Source organism: Heloderma suspectum, chromosome 5 (assembly GCF_057233095.1).
Source record: "Heloderma suspectum isolate Gila_16-S chromosome 5, 16-S_ref, whole genome shotgun sequence".
NCBI lineage: Eukaryota > Metazoa > Chordata > Lepidosauria > Squamata > Helodermatidae > Heloderma > Heloderma suspectum.
This window is the reverse complement of record NC_139462.1, coordinates 175,683,997-175,706,181: the sequence shown is the minus strand read 5'-3', so window position 1 is coordinate 175,706,181 and position 22,185 is coordinate 175,683,997. Positions and strand designations below refer to the sequence as shown.

General features: G+C 41.3%; 1 protein-coding gene across 15 annotated transcripts in view; it reads left to right on the top strand.

Annotated features, from left to right (window-relative positions):
* PLCL2 (phospholipase C like 2) overlaps positions 1–22,185 on the top strand; it is a 169,598-nt gene that overhangs the window by 104,236 nt on the left and 43,177 nt on the right. The window contains exon 1 of one of the 15 annotated variants that reach the window (XM_084858420.1): positions 862–3,957. The exons of 13 other annotated variants lie outside the window; for them this stretch is intronic. The gene's annotated coding sequence lies outside the window, so the exon portion shown is untranslated. Of the gene's footprint in view, positions 1–861; positions 3,958–9,184; positions 12,165–22,185 lie in introns of those variants that run through there. One more of the 15 variants, XM_084858419.1, reaches the window with a different exon arrangement.

The following is a 22,185-nucleotide window of genomic DNA, read 5'->3' as shown; positions in this document are numbered from 1 at the left end:
TGATTTCGATATTGACCATCTGGTGACGTCCATGTGTAGAGTCGCCTCTTGTGCTGTTGGAAAAGAGTGTTTGCTATGATCAGCATGTTCTCTTGGCAAAACTCTATTAGCTTTTGTCCTGCTTCATTTTGTACACCTAGGCCATGCCTGCCTGTTATCCCGGTGATTTCTTGACTTCCTACTTTAGCATTCCAATCCCCTATGATGAAGAGGACATCTTTTTTTGGTGTTAGTTCTAGAAGGTGTTGTAGGTCTTCATAGAACCGATCAACCTCGGCTTCTTCGGCCTCAGTGGTTGGGGCATAGGCTTGAATTACTGTGATGTTGAATGGTTTGCCTTGGATTCGTACTGAGATCATTCTATCATTTTTAAGATTGTACCCCAGTACTGCTTTTCCCACCCTTTTGTTGACTATGAGTGCTACTCCATTTCTTCTAAGGGATTCTTGCCCACAATAGTAGATATGATGGTCACCTGAATTAAATTCGCCCATGCCTGTCCATTTTAGTTCGCTGATTCCCAAGATGTCGATGTTCAATCTTGCCATCTCATGTTTGACCACCTCCAGCTTACCTTGATTCATTGATCTTACATTCCAGGTTCCTAAACAATATTGTTCTTTACAGCATTGGATTTTCTTTTCACCACCAGACACATCCACAGCTGAGTGTCCTTTCGGCTTTGGCCCAGCCGCTTCACTCTTTCTGGAGCTACTTGGAAATACCCTCTGCTCTTCCCCAGTAGCATATTGGACACCTTCCGACCTGAGGGGCTCATCTTCCGGCGTCATCTCTTTTAGCCTTGTGATACGTTCCATGGGGTTTTCTTGGCAAGAATACTGGAGTGGGTTGCCATTTCCTTCTCCAGTGGACCACATTTTGTCAGAACTCTCTGCCATGACCTGTCCGTCTTGGGTGGCCCTGCACGGCATAGCTTATGGCTTCACTGAGTTACGCAAGCCCCTTCGCCACAACAAGGCAGTGATCCATGAAGGGGGGAGATAGGATAGCACTCTTCAAGTACTTGAAAGGTCGTCACAGAGAGGAAGGCCAGGATCTCTTCTTGATCATCCCAGAGTGCAGGACATGGAATAATGGGCTCAAGTTACAGGAACCAGATTCTGGTTGAACATCAGGAAGAAGTTCCTGACTGTTAGAGCAATACAACGTTGGAACCAATTACTTAGGGAGGTAGTGGGCTCTCCCACACTGGAGGCATTCAAGATGACGCTGGACAGCCATCTGTTAGGGATGCTTTGACTTTGATTCCTGCACTGAACAGGGGGTTGGACTCGATGGTCTTATAAGTCCCTTCCAACCCTACTATTCTAGGATTTTATGACTCTTATGAGCTGCTGCTGGATAAAGGTACAAGAGTAGCATATTCTATTTAAGTCTTGAAACACAGTATCATAGTCTGGGATCATTGGTCCTTCTAGCCCAGTATTGTCTAAACTGACTGGAAGTGGCTCTCCAGGGTTTTAAGCAGGAGTTTTTCCTTCCCTACTTGGAGATCCTGGGATCGAACCTGGTACCTTAGATTCCTGCACTGAGCAGGGGGTTGGACTCGATGGTCTTATAGGCCCCTTCCAACCCTACTATTCTATGATTCTATTTTTTCTGTGCAAAGCATGTGCTCTACCAATAAGCTACCACCCTTCCCCTTAGAGAGCTCTTGGGATCCAAGAGTTGCTTAGGCTTGTGTTAGCCCAGTGGATTATTTTTAGTTTCTTCCCCGTAGAACTAATCCCAGTGCCATATCAGGAACTCCCTTTGGAACTTCTCTCCCCCCGCTCCAGTTGCAAAAGCAGTTTGCCACGTGGATTCATAGAACTACTACATGCTCCAAAACTTGGGCATGCCCAGTTTTGAAATTTCTCTTCTGAATTTCACAAACTGCTTTGGAAATTTTCCATCTGGCTGTGTGTGTGTGTGTGTGGGGGGGGGATATTTTTGGAGAAAATAAGGTGCTTTGCTACACAGTTCTTTGGATTCTAGCTATAGTGCTTTGAATCCTGACCATATAGAATATGGTTAGTCTCTTCAGTTGTTCCTTCATGAGTTTTAAAAGGTGTTCTGCTAATGCAAGTAGACTAATCTTTGTACCCAACTTTGAAGCAAATGTACGAAGTCTGGGAGGTCCCGACCTGTTTGCACAACTAAATGTCAAGTAAAAATATTTTATCAGGGCTTAACCATGTCTCCTGTTACTTGCAGAATTTTTAAGGCGAGAGCTGCCATTTATTTTTTGTGTGCTCGTTTTCAAAGAAACTGGTCACTGATTTACCCAAAGAGACAGAAATAATTCAGCAATGCCCAAGCACAGAACTGCAAAAAGTTTGAAGTAGCATTACAACACACATTAGCAGGAAACTGCAAGATAGGGAAGAAAATAAATTATGAATTGATGTTTCAGTGGTATGTTTTCAACTTGATCTAGTAGAGAGAGAAATGTCACATTGAAAGCAATTTTCTGCAGTTGGATTGTGAGATGCAAATGAAACTTGATGTTTAATTCTCCAAGACACTTTGATCAATTGTGTTAATTTGTGACAAGGAAGAATTAATTCTAGAAGCGTATAGAAAATGTTTCAGCATTATTGCAGAACAGAATATTGTGAACGGAAATATTCAGTCAGTTTCATTCATTATCTGTTACTGTGCCTTCAAAGGCTAATAAGGTAATGAGATATGTGTTGTCTTTCACGTTAATTTCAAAGCGGTGAAAGAGCAGCTTATTTCTTGATATTTTTGTGGCCATAATGCAATAAAAAAGCATTTTTTAAACCAGCAAGTGTAATTTTAATGTTGTTTAAAAATGAATTCCTTCACTGAGAATCCTCTCTCACATAACCTTTTATCGTTAACTGAGGGAAACAGAGCTTGATTCCTATGTATTTTGGTGGCGTATTGATTCACCTATTGTTGACCCAGTTTGCACATAATTAACACAAATCATGGGTTAATTAACTCACAATTTGCTTTTGCCAGGCATGAGTGAGAGCAAGCGAGTACACTGCCACTGGTCTGCTCCTCAGTTCTGCTTTCATTTTACAACCTGGCTCTTGTGACCTTTGAACCTGGGCACTCCCGGTTGTTTAGGAGTTAAACAATCCCGAGTTAACCTGTGGGTTGTTTTTGGGTTAACGTTGGGTCGTTTAATTCCTAAACAGTGCCTGGGTTCAAACATCACGAGAGCTACCTATGATCGAGGCGATGGTAGTTTGTAAATGAAAGTTTGAGGAGCTCGTTCCTGCTCATGCCCAGCAAATTGTGGGTTAATTCATTAAGAAACCCGCGATTTGCTGTTATGTATGAACTGGCCAGTTATTAAGCAGCATTAATTTCATGAGTTTTCATTTGCATCTCACTCGGGTGTTTTTCTTTTACTTCTAAATTGTGCTAATTTAAAACTAAAAAAAATATGTGCAGGAGCATAACATACCTAAAGGCTTTCTAACACTCAGCTCCTATACTGAGTTGTTAATGAGATGCCTTTGATTAAATGGATGGGTGTAACCAGATTTTTGTCAATACATATAGCAACTATATTGGTCTCCAGAGATAATTTTTCATATAAACAAGCTGAACATAGTACCTTGTGCCCATTCAGATGGGTAAATCTCAGATGGTTATTTATTCTCTCTTAGGACCCAAGCACACGATCAGGATCGTAATGACCAAAGCTTTTTTTGTGGATCTAGCTTTTTCCATCCCAGAAAATGCAAGGAAAAATGGAACCTAAAAGAGGGCCATAGCTCAGTAGAACATGCCTTGTGTCCAAAAGGTTCCAGGTTCAATCCCAGCATCTCCAGATAGGGGTGGAAAAGACTCTGACTGAAAACTGGAAAGTTTCTGTCAATCACTGTGACAGTCCGGAGCTAGATAGACCAGTGGTCTGGCTCAGAAGAATGCAGCTGGTCCACTACAATTCATCTTCTGTAAAGATGATCACAGGTTTGTTTTTAAAGTTAAAGTAATTTTTTATACACTGTTATGTTGAATGTGGCCTGTTTGCTCTTAATCTGCTATCTTGACTCCCTGTTCCATCTCTACTGTGCAACGTAGTGCAGGGGTAGGCAACCTTTTTGAGCTCTGGGCACATTTGCTAATTTGAGAAACTGTCATGGGCACCATCACAAAATGGCTGCCAGGGCACAGGGAAGCATGGCAAAGGTCAAGTAACCTGCCCAATTAACTGAGTACAAGGCAGAGGTGGGGTCTGCGCTCCAACACATTAAACAGCTCCCTTGAAACCACAGGTTTTAGTACCAACAGAAAGCTCTTTCACAGCAATCCCAGCTGCCAGTAAGAAAGTGTTTTGTTTTGTTTTGTTTTGTTTTGTTTTTAAGTGTGGGGGGTAGGGCACTTTGATGTCCATGGGCATCATCTTGCCTACACCTGATGTAGTGCATAGTTGCTTTAAAAAAAACACCCAATAACAACAACCACATTGAGCTCTGTGGTTGAGGAACAGTACATTAATTTTTTGAGGGAGACACATTAATGTAGCACATAATGTTCAAGTATTCAGAGAACTAAACAGTGTGCTGTCCAGCTTCTGTGCGGGAAGAGAAAGTTAGCAGTTTGGCTGGGATTAAAACCCACACAGGCTAAGGACTGGGAAGAAGTCCGAGGATATAGGAATCTAAGGGACAGAGAACCCAGAGGCAAGGAATTTGAAGAATGGATGCAGAGTAGAGAATGGACTGAGAAAGGAACCTGGGTAGGTGGTCTGAGGAAGGGGGAAATAGGGAATTGAAGCAAAAGAGAGGATTATGAAGAAACTTGCTCAAGGTCAGGAGGGGCTGTGTATTATGGAGGGAGACAAGACTGTTAGGCAGGCTGGTAAAGAGAAGTTGGCTGAAGGAAGCAGTTGCTTAGGTCTAAAGCCTAGAATTTAGGCCCAGGCTCCTGCCAGAGGAATCCTGCCGCTTGAGACGATCGCCTTCATTGCAGCACTATGACCTGACAACCCCGAAGGTATAACAAAGGTTCAAGAGTGGTGGTAGGGATACTGAATTTCATGCACTGGTTTAAGTAATCAGCCAGTTCTTTGGTTGCAGCTTCTAGTCACCCTTTCCCAACCTGGTGCCTCCCTGTAACTCCAGTCATGCCCAGCCAGATGGCCTTTGGAATAACATTCAGCCATCTATGCAAAGCTTACAGTTGATATTAGTACAGCTGAGTATCACATGATACACATGATTTGTTGCCATTCACAGTATAATTTTTGTGGTGTGGCATTCATTGACAGAAGAGTGCATGCTGTATTCTGTGAAATTCTGTGGCATACTGTATTCTGAAGCAAGGTTATCCCTTTACAATGTTTCAGCTATCAAAGCAGAGTAAAACAATTATTTTTTTAATGTCCAGATTGTGGAGAATGCCCAGCACTTCCTACTTATTAAAACAACAAAAAAGGGGGACTATTTAGACATACTTGTATTTTTTTCTTGTTCCCATACTTTTTGCCAATGTGATGTTATTCTGGAATGTAACATTTTCCCATGACTTCAGGCTGCACCAAAATCAGAGGAAATAAGTTTATCTTTAATATGGATGCAGAGAAGACTGGAAATAAGGGGGAAATATTTTCTCAGCTTTAATGGTAAAACATCACTTTTTCCCTTTAGAAATCTGTTACATGCAGCCGATATGAGGTTTTGTTCTTGGGCTAAAATAGAATCTGTGTAGCGTAGTGGTTAGATTAGTAGACTAACATTGGGAAGATTCCAGTTCAAAGCCTACTCAGTCATGACACTCTCAGTGGGTGACCTTAGGTCAGTCACTCTCTCTTGGCCTAACCTATCTCACAGAATTATTGTGAGGTTAAATGGGGGAGGGAGGGACAGAACCATACAATCTGCCTTGAACTCCTTGGAGAAAAGCCAGAGAGAGAGAGAGGGAGGGAGGAGCCAGAGAAAGGAAGGAAGGAAGGCCAGAGAGACAGAAGGAAGAAAGGAGGGAGGGAGAGAGAGAGAGAGAAGGAAACAGAGAAAAGAGCCATAGAGAGAGGACCCCCCCTCCCAGAGTGGGTAGCACACACAGGATGCACATTCATGCATGCCCATACAAACACAGATAACATTTTTGTCATTGCCCCCCTACAGCAGTCAATTTGTGGTGATGCCTAGGGCACTTTTTCAAGATGCCAAATATGTCTACAGGACCCAAAAGGTTGGAGACCCCTGTGTTAGATTATGTCCTTGGTTATCAGTGAAGTCATCAGCATATCGGACAACCATTGCCATGCGCTCTGCAGCTGTATTATGAAAGCTTATTTTGACACTTCTGTAGGAAGAAGGGAAAGAGCTGAAAATTAGGAAACTTGGGACACTCTGTACTGGCAGCAGCTCTCTAAGATTTCAAGTAAAGATCTTTTCCATCAATTTTTACCAGATTCTTCTAGTTATAGATGCCAGAGATTGAACTGGGATTTTTTTGTATGCAAATCATGTGCCCTGTGACTGAGCTATGTTCATCCCAAAATTCTATGCTTCAGAAATATAAAATTCAAGTTAGATCTTCTGAGCAACAGTAAATGGGTTGGATTAAGACTTAAGTTAATCACACTTTGGTCCCATTGAAATCAAACATACTTAAGTCGGTTATGACTAGCATTTCACATTGATTTCGATGGGACCAGTTTGACTGATTTGGGATTGTATCTGGTATTAGTCCAATTTAAGTCCCATTAATTTCAATGGATCTGGTCTAAATAAGCCTAACATTGGATACCACCCTTAGTCTGGATCTAACCCAATGTATTTAAGAAGTTTCCTCTTTAGTATCATATCTTGAGACTCAGCTGTTGGGTTCAGTGGGGCCCAGAACATCATGGGCCACAATTAGCCTAATGAACAATGAATTAGCAAATAGGAGGGTGCTGTTGTATTCGCGTCCTGCTTGTTGTTTCCCATCAACAGCTGGTTGGCCACTGTATGAACAGAATCCTGGACTAGGTGGACCCTTGGTCTGATCCAGTATAGCTCTTCATATGTTCTTAACATCAGTATAAGAGTCCCAATCCTGTAATCCTGCATGCAGTCCAGTGTATTCTCATAAATTCAAATGCTATGCTCAGCTAATTTCTGTTTAGTCTTATGGCCAAAAAAGGACAAGTCCTATTCCCAATCTAGGGAGTAACAATGTCTGAACAGTGTATCACCCCCCTCCACTTTCTGTTAAAAGAAACAGAGAATACTGGAAATGGGAAGATTATGTTAAAGCAATGGTGTACCTTTAAAAGACACTGCCTTTTTGTGGTTGCGGTTGAAGAATAAATTTTGGATTTAAAAATGCAATGAAAATGCAAAAAAGAAATTTCTTTTATGCTACCAGATTTACCAGATTTGTATTGGAGGTATGTTCACTTGAAATCCTTTAAGTAATTCCTGATTCTCAGCAATTTTAGACTGTAAAGAGGAACATTTTTAGTGTAGCCTTTCTATCCCTTTAGGAAAGGAAAATTCTAGTGTATGTCAATGCAGAACTATCAGTGTAATTTAATTATTTATAGACATCTGGACTAGCAGCTAGCTTGCTGTTAACAAATTGTGGGCACACATCGTACTGGCCACTTGAGAATAAAAGGAAAAAAACACAAAGTCATGATTCCTTTTTATCTGCCACTGATGAACATAAGAAATGAATGTGTTCCCTTTGCAGTTCACTTAAGTTTGTACATTCGTATTCTCCCCTTGCCATGCATTTGTGTCTGATGCTAAGCCAAGCAGTCTGGTATTAAGGAGCAATTATAGCTGTAATTGCTGCTACTGAAGCATAATCTTGCTTATACTGGGGCAGAGTCATAGTTTAACAATGGAATAACTGTACACATAACCAAGGTGGAATTTGGTTCAGAAAGTAACCTTAAGGTTAATTGAACTTTGAAAGTGATTGAAATTTATAGTGGTTATTTGTCCAGCAAAAGCACCATTGAAGGATTGTCTTGAACACATTGTGTGACATGGCCTTCCCCATCCAACATGGCTAATGGTCAGGAATGCTGGGAGTTGTAGTCCAAAACATATGGAGGGAACCAGGCTAGTGAAGGCTGGACTATAAAAAATCTGTAGACTTCTATGTGACAGAGAAAACATCAGCAGAACCATTGCCAGAGTAACTTCATAAACAACAAGAAACTGGATATGCAGCACCAAATCATCTGGAGGAGGCAGAGCTGAATGTTGTAAAATGGTCCAGGATCCAAAGAATGGTGGAACTAGCTTCATGATCCCATGAGGGACTTAGACTTGTTTTTCTTGAACAGCAGCACCCCTATGCTACATGGCAAACTCCTTTTGAAATGGAGGTGGGGATGATTCCAAAACAATTTGTGCTTTGGCATGGAGTTCAGCAGTTCAAAGAAAAAAAGTGAAAACTTCCACTTGACTAGTGATACAAATAATTTTCATGAGCCTGAACAACTTCTTGAATCCCAGCCATTGTCTATAACATGCCCAATAATGTTAAGGCATCTCTGAGCTTTGGGGAAGTAATAGAACACTTCAGTTGGCGTATAGCTCTGCAGTTTTTCTGTCACAAATGCATTTGAATTATGTGTGGGTTTTCCCTATCTGTAGGTTCTTTAGTTCTAGGAATAAATGAAATGTAAGCAATTGTTCCTGCTAAACATACTCTGGGGTATTCCAGTATTATTTATTAATGAGAAGAATCCTGATTAAGTAGTACTTAAATATGTGTTTACTGCCTTAAATAGGGGCACCAGGTCCAGTCCAATAGTGAAACCATAAGCTATGCCGTGCAGGGCCACCCAAGACGGACAGGGCATGGCGGAGAGTTCTGACAAAATGTGGTCCACTGGAGAAGGAAATGGCAACCCACTCCAGTATTCTTGCCAAGAAAATCCCATGGAACGTATCACAAGGCTAAAACATATGACGCCAGAAGATGAGCCTCTCAGGTCGGAAGGTGTCCAATATACTACTGGGGAAGAGCAGAGGGAATTTCCAAGTAGTGCCAGAAAGAGTGAAGCGGCTGGGCCAAAGCCGAAAGGACACTCAGCTGTGGATGTGTCTGGTGGTGAAAAGGAAGTCCGATGCTGTAAAGAACAATATTGTTTAGGAACCTGGAATGTAAGATCAATGAATCAAGGTAAGCTGGAGGTGGTCAAACATGAGATGGCAAGATTGAACATCGACATCTTGGGAATCAGTGAACTAAAATGGACAAGCATGGGCGAATTTAATTCAGGTGACCATTATATCTACTACTGTGGGCAAGAATGCCTTAGAAGAAATGGAGTAGCACTCATAGTCAACAAAAGGGTGGGAAAAGCAGTACTGGAGTACAATCTCAAAAACGATAGAATGATCTCAGTACGAATCCAAGGCAAACCATTCAACATCACAGTAATTCAAGTCTATTCCCCAACCACTGATGCCGAAGAAGCTGAGGTTGATTGGTTCTATGAAGACCTACAACACCTTCTAGAACTAACACCAAAAAAAGATGTCCTTTTCATCATAGGGGATTGGAATGCCAAAGCAGGAAGTCAAGAAATCACCGGGATAACAGGCAAGCATGGCCTTGGTGTACAAAATGAAGCAGGACAAAGGCTAATCGAGTTTTGCCAAGAGAACACGCTGATCATAGCAAACACGCTTTTCTAACAGTACAGGACGCGACTCTACACATGAACTTCACCAGATGGTCAGTATCGAAATCAGATTGATTATGTCCTTTGCAGCCAAAGATGGAGAAGCTCCATACAGTCAGTAAAAACAAGACCTGGAGCTGACTGTGGCTCAGATCATGAGCTGCTTCTTGCAAAATTTCGGCTTAAATTGTAGAATGTAGTGAAAACCGCTAAACCATTCAGGTATGACCTAAATCATATCCCTTATACAGTGGAGGTGTCGATAGATTTCAGGGATTAGACCTGATAGACAGAGTGCTTGAGAAACTATGGACAGAGGTCCATAACATTGTTCAGGAGGCAGCAACGAAATCCATCCCAAAGAAAAAGAAATGCAAGAAAGCAAAGTGGCTGTCTGATGAGGCTTTACAAGTAGCTGAGGAAAGAAGGGAAGCGAAAAGCAAGGGAGAAAGGGGAAGAGATAACCAGCTGAATGCAGAGTTCCAGAGAATAGCAAGGAGAGACAAGAAGGCCTTCTTAAATGGCAATGCAAAGAAATCGAGGAAAACAATAGAATGGGAAAGACTAGAGATCTCTTCAAGAAAATTGGAGATCTCAAGGGAACGTTTTGTGCAAAGACAGGCATGATAAAGGACAAAGAAGGCAGGGACCTAACAGGAGCAGATGAGATTAAGAAGAGGTGGAAAGAATACACAGAAGAACTATACAGGAAAGATCTGAATGTCCCTGATAGCCATGAGAGTGCGGTCACTGAACTTGAGCTGGACATCCTAGAGAGTGAAGTCAAGTGGGCCTTAGGAAGCATTAGTAACAACAAAGCTAGCGGAGATGACAGTCTTCCAGCTGAGCTATTTAAAATCCTAAAAGATGTTGCTGTTAAAGTGCTGCACTCAATATGCCAACACATTTGGAACACTCAACAGTGGCCACAAGACTGGAAAAGGTCAGTTTACATTCCAATTCCAAAGAAGGGCTATGCCAAAGAGTGTTCAAACTACCGTACAATTGCGCTCATTTCACATGCCAGCAAGGTTGTGCTCAAAATCCTACAAGCTAGGCTTCAGCAGTATGTGAACCGAGAACTACCGGAAGTACAAGCGGGGTTTCGAAGAGGCAGAGGAACTAGAGATCAAATCGCCAACATTTGCTGGACCATGGAGAAAGCAAGAGAATTCCAGAAAAACGTCTATTTCTGCTTCATTGACTACGCTAAAGCCTTTGATTGTGTGGATTACAACAAACTGTGGCAAATTCTTAAAGAGATGGGACACCCTACCTGTCTCCTGAGAAACCTGTACGAGGGTGAAGAAGCAACAGTAAGAGCCAGACATGGAACAACCGATTGGTTCCAAATTGGGAAAGGAGTACGACAAGGCTGTATATTGTCGCCCAGCTTATAACTTATATGCAGAGTACATCATGAGAAACGCCGGGTTGGATGATTCACAGGTCAGAATTAAGATTGCCGGGAGAATTATCAACAACCTCAGATACGCAGACGATACCACCCTAATGGCAGAAAGCGAAGAGGATCTAAAGAGCCTCTTGTTGAGGGTGAAAGTGGAGAGTGCAAAAGCTGGTTTTAAAGTCAACATTAAAAAAACTAAGATCATGCCATCTGGCCCCATCACTTCCTGGCATATGGAAGGGGAAGAAATGTAGAGTGTAGAGCCAGTGTAGTGTAGTGGTGAGAGTGACGGACTGGGAGCCGGGAGATCCAGGTTCTAGTCCCCACTTGGCCATGGAAGCTCACTGGGTGACTTTGAGCCAGTCACAGACTCTCAGCCCAACCTACCTCACAGGGTTGTTGTTGTGAGGATACAGCGGTGAGGAGGAGGATAATGTAAGCCGCCTTGAGTTCCTTGCGAGAGGGAGAAAGGCGGGGTATAAATGCAATAAATAAATAAATAAATAAGAAATGGAAGCAGTGACAGATTTTACTTTCTTGGGCTCCAAGATCACCACAGACGGTGATTATAGCCATGAAATTAAAAGACGCTTGTTCCTTGGGAGGAAAGCTATGGCAAACCTAGACAGCACAGTAAGAAGCAGAGACATCACCTTGCTGACAAAGGTCTGTCTAATCAAAGCTATGGTTTTCCCAGTAGTAACGTATGGCTGTGAGAGCTGGACTATAAGGAAGGCTGAGCGCCGAAGAATGGATGCTTTCGAACTGTGGTGCTGGAGAAGACTCTTACGAGTCCCCTGGACTGCAAGGAGGTCAAATCAGTCCATCCTAAAGGAAATCAACCCTGAGTGCTCATTGGAAGGACAGATACTGAAGCTGAAGCTCAAATATTTTGGCCACCTAATGCGAAGAGAAAACTCTCTGGAAAAGACCCTGATGCTGGGAAAGATTGAAGGCAAAAGGAGAAGGGGACGGCAGAGGATGAGATGGCTAGATAGCATCAACGATGCAATGAAGATGAACTTGAGCACACTCTGGGAGAGAGCGAAGGACAGGAAGGCCTGGCGTGCTATGGTCCATGGGGTCACGAAGAGTCGGACACGACTTAACGACTGAACAACAACACCAACAGTTACGTGGTTTGCTTTTGGTGGGAAAGTAAATTTATGGGCTACAAGTTGAGAGTGACATTTCACTTAAACTGTTACAGAATTATTATTATAAGTAGGAAGGGTACAAACTTAAAACAAATACAGAAAATGCCATTATAAATTATTACCTAATACATCTCACTGTACTTTATTCCCTTCCCAATGCTTTATTACATGTAAGGAAAATGGCTCAGGTATCTTGTCTGACTGATAAAATTTTAAGCTTCATTTCAGATTATGGAACAGAGCTATGAGGAGCGACTTGCTCTACAGCACTATAAATATATAAGATCATAGGAAACATTCTATTACTTTTTATCCATGATTGTTGTAATTTTCAATAAGTTTTGCCTGGCTATCTTATATACTTTTTCTGGCCTGCCATTTCTCTGGACTTTGGTGAAAACATATGGACCAGTCTTATATCTCCAGAGAGGGTGTACCGCTGAGTATTGTGTGAGTGCAGCATTTCAAGCTTTGACATTATTTTTGTAGTTGTAGGACAAGTACACTGACCAAGGAGGGACAGCATATAGGATTATTTACTTACACTGGTCCAGAATGTTGTGGCCAGGCTATTGACAGGGGCTGGTTACAGGGAATACATGACTCCTTTGTTACAGCAGCTTCACCTGGTGTGAGCTTCCTATCTATGTTGATTTATAGCCCATGGGACTCTTTCCTGTGATCCCCATATTATATTGTTGCTCATATGCGAACTTGTATTGCCTAAGTATGCCTATTTTGTGTGATGCACTGATGCAGCAGTAATTTATTTATTTGATTTATACCCCACCTTTTGACCAAAAAATGGCAGTCAAAGCAGCTTACAAAAACAATTTAAAATAGATTAAAACAATAAAACACATTAAATACACTAAAAACATAACAATTAGAGAACAAAAACAGCTCTGCAAACCCACTTACAGGCCTTTTTGAATAAAGTGGCCTTTGCCTTGCATCGGAAGGATAGCAGAGAGCGAGCGAATCTAGCCTCACTCGGGAGGGAGCTCCACAGTCTGGGAGCGGCCATTGAAAAGGCCCTCTCTCGTGTTGCCACCAAACATGCCTCTGATGGTGGCAGTCTCGAAAGAAGGGCCTCTTCAGAAGATCTTAAGGACCAGGCAAGTTCATATGGGAGAAGGCAGGCTTTCAGGTAACCTGGTCCCATGCCATATAGGGCTTTGTAGGTTATAACCAGCACTTTGAAGCTGGTTATGACCTATAACCAGCCCAGATCGGTAGCCAGTGAAGCTGCTGTAACAAAGGAGTCATGTATTCCCTGTAACCAGCCCCTGTCAATAGCCTGGCCACAACATTCTGGACCAGTGTAAGTTTCTGAAGAGTTTTCAAAGGCAGCCCCACCCACATAGCTCATGTTATAGTAGTCCAAATGGGAGATAACTAACGCATGTGTGACCACGGGCAGATCAGATTTCTCTAGGAGTGGGTGCAGTTGGCACACTAGCCTCAGCTGCGTAAACACATTCCTGGCCAGCGCTGAGACCTGGACATAGAGGTTCGGGGCTGAGTCCAAGAGTACACCCAAACTGCAAGTCTAAGTCTTCAGGGAAGTGGAACCCCATTCAGCACAGATTGAATCTCTATTCCCTGATCTTCCTTTTGAGTGACCAGGAGCACCTCTGCCTTGTTTGGAGTAAGCGTTGTTTGCCCTCATCCAGTCCGTTAGCGACATCAGGCACTGATTTAGAACCAGAACAGCTTCCTTAGATTTAGATGGAAAGGAGAGTTGGAGTTGGGTGTCATCAGCATACTGGTGGCACCGAACCACCAAATTCTGGACAATCTCTCCCAGCGGTTTCATGTGTGTGTTAAACAGCATGGGAGATAAGATGGAACCCTGAGAGACACCACATGCCAATGGCCACAGCGCTGAACAGGAATCCCCCAGCACCACCTTCTGAGATTGCTCCTCCAAGAAGGACTGGAGGTACCACATAACACTGCCTCTCAATCCTATCTCAGACAGACTCACCAGAATGATACCATGGTCGATGGTACAAAAGGCACTGAAAGGTCCAGCAGAACTAACAGGGACACACTCCATCTATCCAATTCCCAGCGTAGATCATCCACCAAGACAACCAAAGCAGTCTCTGTCCCATAACCAGAGCCAAAGCCAGATTAAAATGGATCTAGATAATCTGTTTCATCCAGAAATTCTGGAACTGAGAAGCCACCACGTGCTCCAGCACCTTGCCCAAAAATGGAATATTGGAGACTGGCCAGAAATTATCTAAAGTGCTGTAAACACATAGGAGAACAATATGAACTCTGTGGACCCCAGACAGTAAAAACATGAAAGCAAGTGTCCTGCTTCAGTGAAAAAATTGCTTATTCATGAGATTGGGGAGGAGCCTCTGGTTTGTTCATTTCCTTCCTTGCTCCCTTGACCAATGGGTAGGAGTAAATGACTAAGTTAGGGAGATTACCTAAGCAGCTGAACAGAGAGAATTCAAAGTCCTGCTTACAATGTTGTCATGGATAGAATCTCTTGAAGGCAATTAATAAGTAAGCTGTATTTCTATATATAAACTATAGTAAATGCTAGATGTCACAAGTGCTATCCAGTAGATTCCCATGATACTCATGCCACTACTTTCCAACACAGTACACAAAATCACAATTGATACACTAGCTGAAAGAAAAACAGCATTTTCCCGGTGACAAAATATTGTAGTTTTGAGTGTTGGGAAAATGTGGTATCTCCATAGCAGAATACCACTTTAAGGAAAGATACCCATCCCCAACAAATAACTGAAATGTATGTGTCTGTTGCTTTGAAAAACAACCCTTAAATAATCGGGGAAGGCCTTTAAAGTATATAGATTAATATATCTTCCAAGCATTTACACCCCCAACTGTAAACTTTAAAAACAAAACAACTTTACATGCGTTAATAATTAGATGATTTTTAAAACATTTTTTTCATTTGATAAGGTACTTAATCCTCTTAAGGAGAGTTATGTTTGAGCTATAGTTTTATTTGGAAAGCTGTGATGATTCATTGACTGTGGGAAGACTTACACCTGGCTTGGTTTCTTTCTGATTTGCAGTGTTAGGCATTAATCATTTAATCTGATGGATTTCTATTAGTGATGTGTTATAGGAGAGAAGCAGTGTTATTATTTAGCACAAAGGCAGCAGAAAGTACTGCCAAACTTTAGAAATTATTTTATGGAGGCATGGGTTTTGCAGCTAACAGCCTACTGCATAAGATGCTTTAGATATTTGTACCATTTTCTCAGATTTCTGGAAGAACCAGCTGGGTTCTTCTGTTTGTAATAATGATGTAAATTCATTTGAGGTGCATAATCAGGCTGTACTTTTGAGAGTCATATCTTTTGGTACCCTTTGGTTGGCTATTGCTTTTGGCCCTTACACATGATGATATGCTTAGGATCCTAGCCTTAGTGGGGTTTTAGAAGGACAACATTATCCTGTGGCCAGGATATATTTTTTTTAAAAAATGGATTGTTTTATTTGTAGTTTCAAAATTGCTTTTTGGTTTTAATTATATTTTGTAAGCCACCTTGGATGGCTTTTGCTACAAAGAGGTGACAAAAGTATTTTAAAGAAAGGAAAAATAATTTCTGAAGAAGTACTCCAGATATTCTGAAAATAACTTGAAAACAATGCCATTTTAGAGAGACTCTGTTTGGACATCCAGAAATGGAGACTGCAAAATGGACTGTAAAAAATGGCCGTAATTCAAAGCAGACATGTGAGGCATTATGAGGCTTGCACTCTGTGTGCCAAATTCATAATCTTTAGGTGGAAACAGAAGTTGTGGGATGCACCTTGTACTGCATTGCCTTCATGAATGAATTCCTCATTAATTCCAGTCAAGGAAGCAGATCAGTGTATGCATTTGTTTCTTCGTACGTGCAAATAGGAAAAGCTGAAAGTTCCATTTAAACACCTCCATGTATACATCAGAGCTGAATGTGCACCTTGGAGAATGCATCAGGATCGGGATTGAGGCCCCCACCCTTCTTGCACCTGCATTTACTACCTTTATTCCTCTTTCCACTGTCATTCCCCACTCTCTTATCTAACGGGGAGACTATTGATATAGGCAGAGCAAAGGAGGGAACTACACGTATCCTCTGTTGCTCCCAAATCATGAAGTTGTATCATGGAGAGTTCGGAATGAGATATTTTAAGTTATAGGGGTTCATGTGTAAACTTCCAATAAGTTGTATATGAGTAGATGGGCCTTCCTCCATTTCTAAAAGACAAGTTGATGTGTAGATACCATTTGTTTATAATTGTTTGAGCCCAGATACTAAATATGTAAAGTACAGGACAACCCAGACTTGCCTTGCCCTTTATCGTAACTGAAGAAACAATTCCCAAAGCAGCTTACACTCTTGTGTCAATTTGGCAGCCCTGTTTCCTGTCAGCCAGGAGTTTTGTTAAGGATCTTCAGTTTGAGTTGGCTGAAGCTATATTCCTGGATTCCACACTGGATCTTTTGCCAGGAGGGCAGAAAGAGACTGAATTTTGACACAAAACTACTTCTTTTTGCCATGGATCTTCTGTAGCCATACAGTGTGCAAATAATTTGTCCACCCTATTGGCTAGCTATCTATGGAACTAGAACCACTGTACTCTTTATATTTTTTCAAGTGCCATTCTCTGTGTTAAGTCTATTAACAAACTTCTTGGTTACGTAAACCTGTACCATCCAGTCTTGGGAGATTCTAACTATGCTTATCTTATCATACATTAATGCCTTTGACCTCTGAGAAGGTGTATGCTATCTCCTTAGGGAAGGTGAGTGTTCAGTGTTCAGCAGCTGATGGAGTTTCACTTACTACTCGCAGTTAGATCTTTTCCCCATAATACTTAAGTCCCACTGTTCTTAAACCCAGTAGTAGTGGCAGCTATTGATTCTTTGTGTGTTTCACAGTGAATTTGATCCCTCTGGTAAATCTAAATCAACTAGAAACCTATCTAATGCCCTAGGTGTCAAGGGAAGGAGAGACCAATGGACATCTCATACATGCTATATGCAGTCTGGCCAAACAAATTGGATATGTAAGAATACTAAGATGTGAATAATGGGGTAAGCATTGCCAGGGTGTCGTTTAATGTTAGTGAAAGGGTAGAGCAGCCTTCCCCAGTCTGGTGCTCTCCAGATGTGTGGACTTCAACTCCTATCATGGCTGTGCTGGGATGGGAGTTGCAGTCCAATACATCTGGAGGGCACCAGGTTGAGGAAGGCTGGCATAGAGACATCAGGGTCAGGAAGAAGAACTTAAAATCACCTATTTGAATTATTTCTCATGGTCAGTATGGGGGTAGGTAAGAATTCTTTTGGGGGGGGCCTGCCAAAGGAAGTGAGGCAGGTGGCTACTAGGAAGAGGGCCTTTTCTGCTGTGGCACCCCGGCTGCGGAATGAGCTCCCTAGAGAGGTTCGCCTGGCACCTACGTTCTCCTTTCGGCACCAGGTGAAGACCTTTTTTATTTTCCCAGCTCTACTAAGCTCTAATAAAGACACTCTAGTCTTTTCACTCTGCTGTTTTAAATCTGTATTTTAAATCTCTGCGTTGCTGCTAGGTTTTATTCTGGTTGTACTTTTATATTGTAGTTTTAACCTTTCATATTTTATATTGTTTTATGTTGTACTTTGTGGTTTTAATTTCTGTGAACCGCCCAGAGAGCTTTGGCTACTGGACCGTATAGAAATGAAATACATACATACATACATACAAATTTAGAGGTTTGGGTGATGGTTTTTGGAAATCATGATGGAATACAAGTGCATGGTATGTGTTACCACCTGTCCAGTAAGAGTCTAAAGATCTTTGTGCATGTCTGCTTCTGGAATTTCTAAGGAGTCGTCTTACTATGTTCTCTTTGATCCTTATACTTGATAAAGTATTGGAAGCTAATATGTATATTGTAAAATGTAAGAGCCAACACATAATAACTACATGAGAGACTATGTGGGATGAGGAATGGTGCACCTCCCCTGCCCCCACAGGATTTATAGACTTCCCTTCCTGAACATTCTAACTGGTTGCCCAAGGCCTCAGGAGGGAATGAGGCTTGGCATTCATCATTGCTCCTTCTTCTCCTTGGTTCCATCCGTTCTCTGAGGGAAGCCAGAAAATCCTTCTTTGTTGACTTTTTCTTACTTGCGTCTTTTATAGGCAGCCTTCCAAAACACACCTATTTCCCATTCCACTCCACCTTCAGACTCATGAGTAGGATCTCATTAACGAGTAGGCCTTTACTCTTGAGCAGACTATAGTTGCTCTTCAGCACCAGGGGAGTGTTTCAGGCCATGACAACAGCAGCCTCATGCTCCCTTCCTCCTGGGTTTGCTGCTGGGAAGACACTGCTAGCCTGCTTATCCCTTGACAGTTTGCCTCTCACTTTGGCATGCCATCTCCCTCACACCCCAGCCCCAGTGGATTATTTTATTTTTTATTATATAGTTATTACATTTCTATACGGCCCCATAGCCAAAGCTGTCTGGGTGGTTTACAAAAGTTAAAACATTGAAATACAATATACAAAGTTTAAAAGCCATTTACATAAAAGCACACAAAAAATATACACAAACAACATATAACTAAAAACATCTTTGAACTAAAAAGAATTTAAGAAAAAAATCCAACAATAAGAACAACACACCTTAAAAACAGTATACAAGAGTTAGCAAAAGGAACAGGAGTTCTAAAAAGGGAAGGCCTGCCAGAATAATAGGGTCTTTAATTCCTGCTTAAAAACCATCAAAGGTTAGAGGTCAGCAGGCGCATTTCAATCGGCAGGTCATTCCACAACTGAGGGGTGGCAAAGGAAAAAGTCCTCTTACATGTGGCTGCTTATATCTCATTAGGCAGCCACAGCAGTTAGCCCTCAGAGGACCTCAGGTGGCAGACTGGGATGTAGGGGAGAAGACACTCCCTAAGGTAATTTTAGGTAATTTTAGGCAGTGGACTTAATGGTCTTAAAGGTGCCCCCTCTTTAGAAGGTAATGTGTATTACTGCCCTTCAAAATCTGTTAAGCTAGCCCTGATGTGTTTGGTGGCTCTCCTCCTCATTCTGCAGAGTGGGGCCCTGGACTTTTGCCTCCAAAGCCCTGCCCTAGTGGCACCAGTGTTCTCCCTGCTGGCATGGGACCCATTATTTTGTCCCTTGGTGCCAGTGGAGGCTGGTGGCTCCAATTTCAGAGGGGTTGTGAATCCATTCTGGGTTTCAGTCAGAACCAGACAGAACTTCAAAAGGAGATATCCAAGGTGCTGAACCCTGCCCCCAAAATAGGTTCAGCACCTTGGAGAGCTCCATTAGAGTTCTGGCTGGTTCTGACTGAACCCCCAAATAATTTTGCAGCCCCACTGAAAATGGGGCCACCAGCCTCCACTGTTCTGTACAGTGGGGATAGCCCCCAACCCACACAGTGACCATGCCCCCCATCTTGTCTGTAATTAAGAAAAGATCGGGCATTTTCCTTCTTTTACTTTTTTTTTTTTAAATCCTTTTTATTTTATTTTTATCTTTATAAATGAAGTAAACAACACCAACAACCTAATTGGTAACTACAGTTTCCCAACAATACAATATTCTTAGGAGGACACAGCAATAACGAAAAGGAGAAGAAAATAAAATATTTTTTTTCTTTTTTCTCCCCCCCCCCCTTTTTTTAAAGGATTAAATTTAAACTCCAATACACACGGGCTTCGAATCCCATTCTACTTAGAAATTATACCTATAACATTGGCAATATTACAATTCAGTACAACATAAATAATCAACCTTACATTTCAATGTCATATCATCAGTCTTATAGCAAGGAAGCAGGCCTACAATTCATTTCCAGTAACCATATATTGCCCTTAAGTTAGACTAAAATAATAAAGCTTAACAATTTTACCAGCCAAAAATCTTACTAACCAGTCTTATAGTAGTGATAATAATAATAAAAGGGAGATTAAAAAGGATAAATAATAATAACAAATCACTAATAAATTTTATAATGTTATATAATAATAAAACTTAGAAGCAACCTTATAACACTCAGTAATATATTTTATACTAGATATATAAATGAGTGTGCACATTTCTATACACTCTCAAACAATATAGTTAAGTACAGTATGTCACATCCATTTTAAAGAGAAAGGATTTTTAAAAAAAAGAAAAAGGAGAAAGATGAAAGAAAACAAACAGATATATGTATAAGCAATTATCTCTGGCCCAGCCTGAAAGTTAACAAAACATGTTTGTAGATTCCAGTTCATGGGGCTGGAGCAGAAATCTCACGCGTTTTTGCGTTTAGCCACGCGTCTGCCATCTCATGATTTAGGAACTTCTTCATCTGACCTTCAGAAACAATGCAAAATGTAGCAGGATATTTTGAGTGATATAGTAAGTTCATTTGTTTTGTCAGATTTTTCACCTTGATGAATTGCCTTCTTTTATCAGCCACTTCTTTGATGTAATCCGGAAATAACATAACTTTTATCTTGTTGCCAAAAAAGATTTCCACCCCCTCTTGCCCAATGCAGGATGTAATTTTTTGTAGAGATTCTTGCAAATTGGACTATAATTGCATAACCAGTCCCTTTGGCATTTGGCACATGGAATGCCTGCTTGATATCAAGTAAATAATCAGATGGCACAGGGAGTATCTCATGCAAAAACTTACCTAAAGCAGTAGATAAATTTACGTCACTAGGCAGATCTTTAATACCAATGATACGTACATTTGTTCTGCGTGTAAGGACCTCCAGTTGGGAAATTCTGACAGAATTTTTTTTGAAAAAAACTTGTGACGCAGTTTCGTTCACTGCCACCCTATCTTGCAGCTCGTTAACCTTCACCTCCATTTTTTGCAAGAAGTGTTAATTAAATCCACAGCCCCTTGCAGGGCAGTAATGGAATTTTGAATTGTATCCAGCCTCTTAGCCTGCTCAGCAAATTGCGAAGACAAAGTTTTCATCTGAGTAAGTAACTCCCCATCTTCGGTTCTTGGAGCCTTTGCCAGAGGAGGTACAGTGGGAGTGGGCGGAGATCCAGTTGCTTTTTTTCTCCTTGGTGTAGTCATGTTTCTCTTCAAACAGACCTTGCAGGTCCTCAGATATCCTCAAATACAGTTAATATTTCTTAAACCATCCCTCAAATGTTGCTGGTATTTCTTAATCCATATATTACAATGGAGCACGTCAGCCCTGCTTTCTCCTATTAGATAGGAGTTTCAAAACAGCTTTTTGTGATGATTAAGCTCTGGGAGACTAGTCTCAGAATGCAGCCCCCCTGCTGCTTCACCGAGAGGACTTTTCTTCCAAGACTTCATCCAGATGCTGCTTTGATTCCCGTTTTAATTCCAGGGAAGAGATGAAAAGGTTTTTCAACTTTTTAAAAAGCTATTTGAGATAGCATCCCGCGGACACTCTGCAGAATGCTGCCAGAGCGACATTGGCTCCTACCGGCTCTTGTTTTACTTTTTGATACTCAGATTTTAGATTGTTTTGTGGCATTGTATTGTTTTTAGATAATTTTATGTACACTGCCCTGAAAACCCTTTTTGGGATGAAGGTGTAGTTTATACATTTCTAAAATAAATAAAAAGAAATAACTATTGTGCCAACAATTAGGGCCTAGAATATGAAAGGTTTCATAGCCCTAGAAAAAATTAAAATATAGCTATGCAAACATACTCATTACATATTTGTAGAGAGTGTACTGTAGTCAGTAATAGGGTACTGGGGAGGCAAGATTCAAAACATCTGCTTGGATTGTTGGCCTTGATCATAGTTTGTAAAAAGGGCACAAATATGTACTATCTCATATGCTGTTGCAACTATGACAGAAATAATTACCATAAAACATTATGAACGCCTAAGGCTACAATTCCATATATTTGAGAATAAGTCCCATTGAGTTCACATGGACATACCTCCAAGTAAATGTGCATAGGACTGGGGTATACATCTATTACCTTAAATGTAACTTTTAATTTCTTG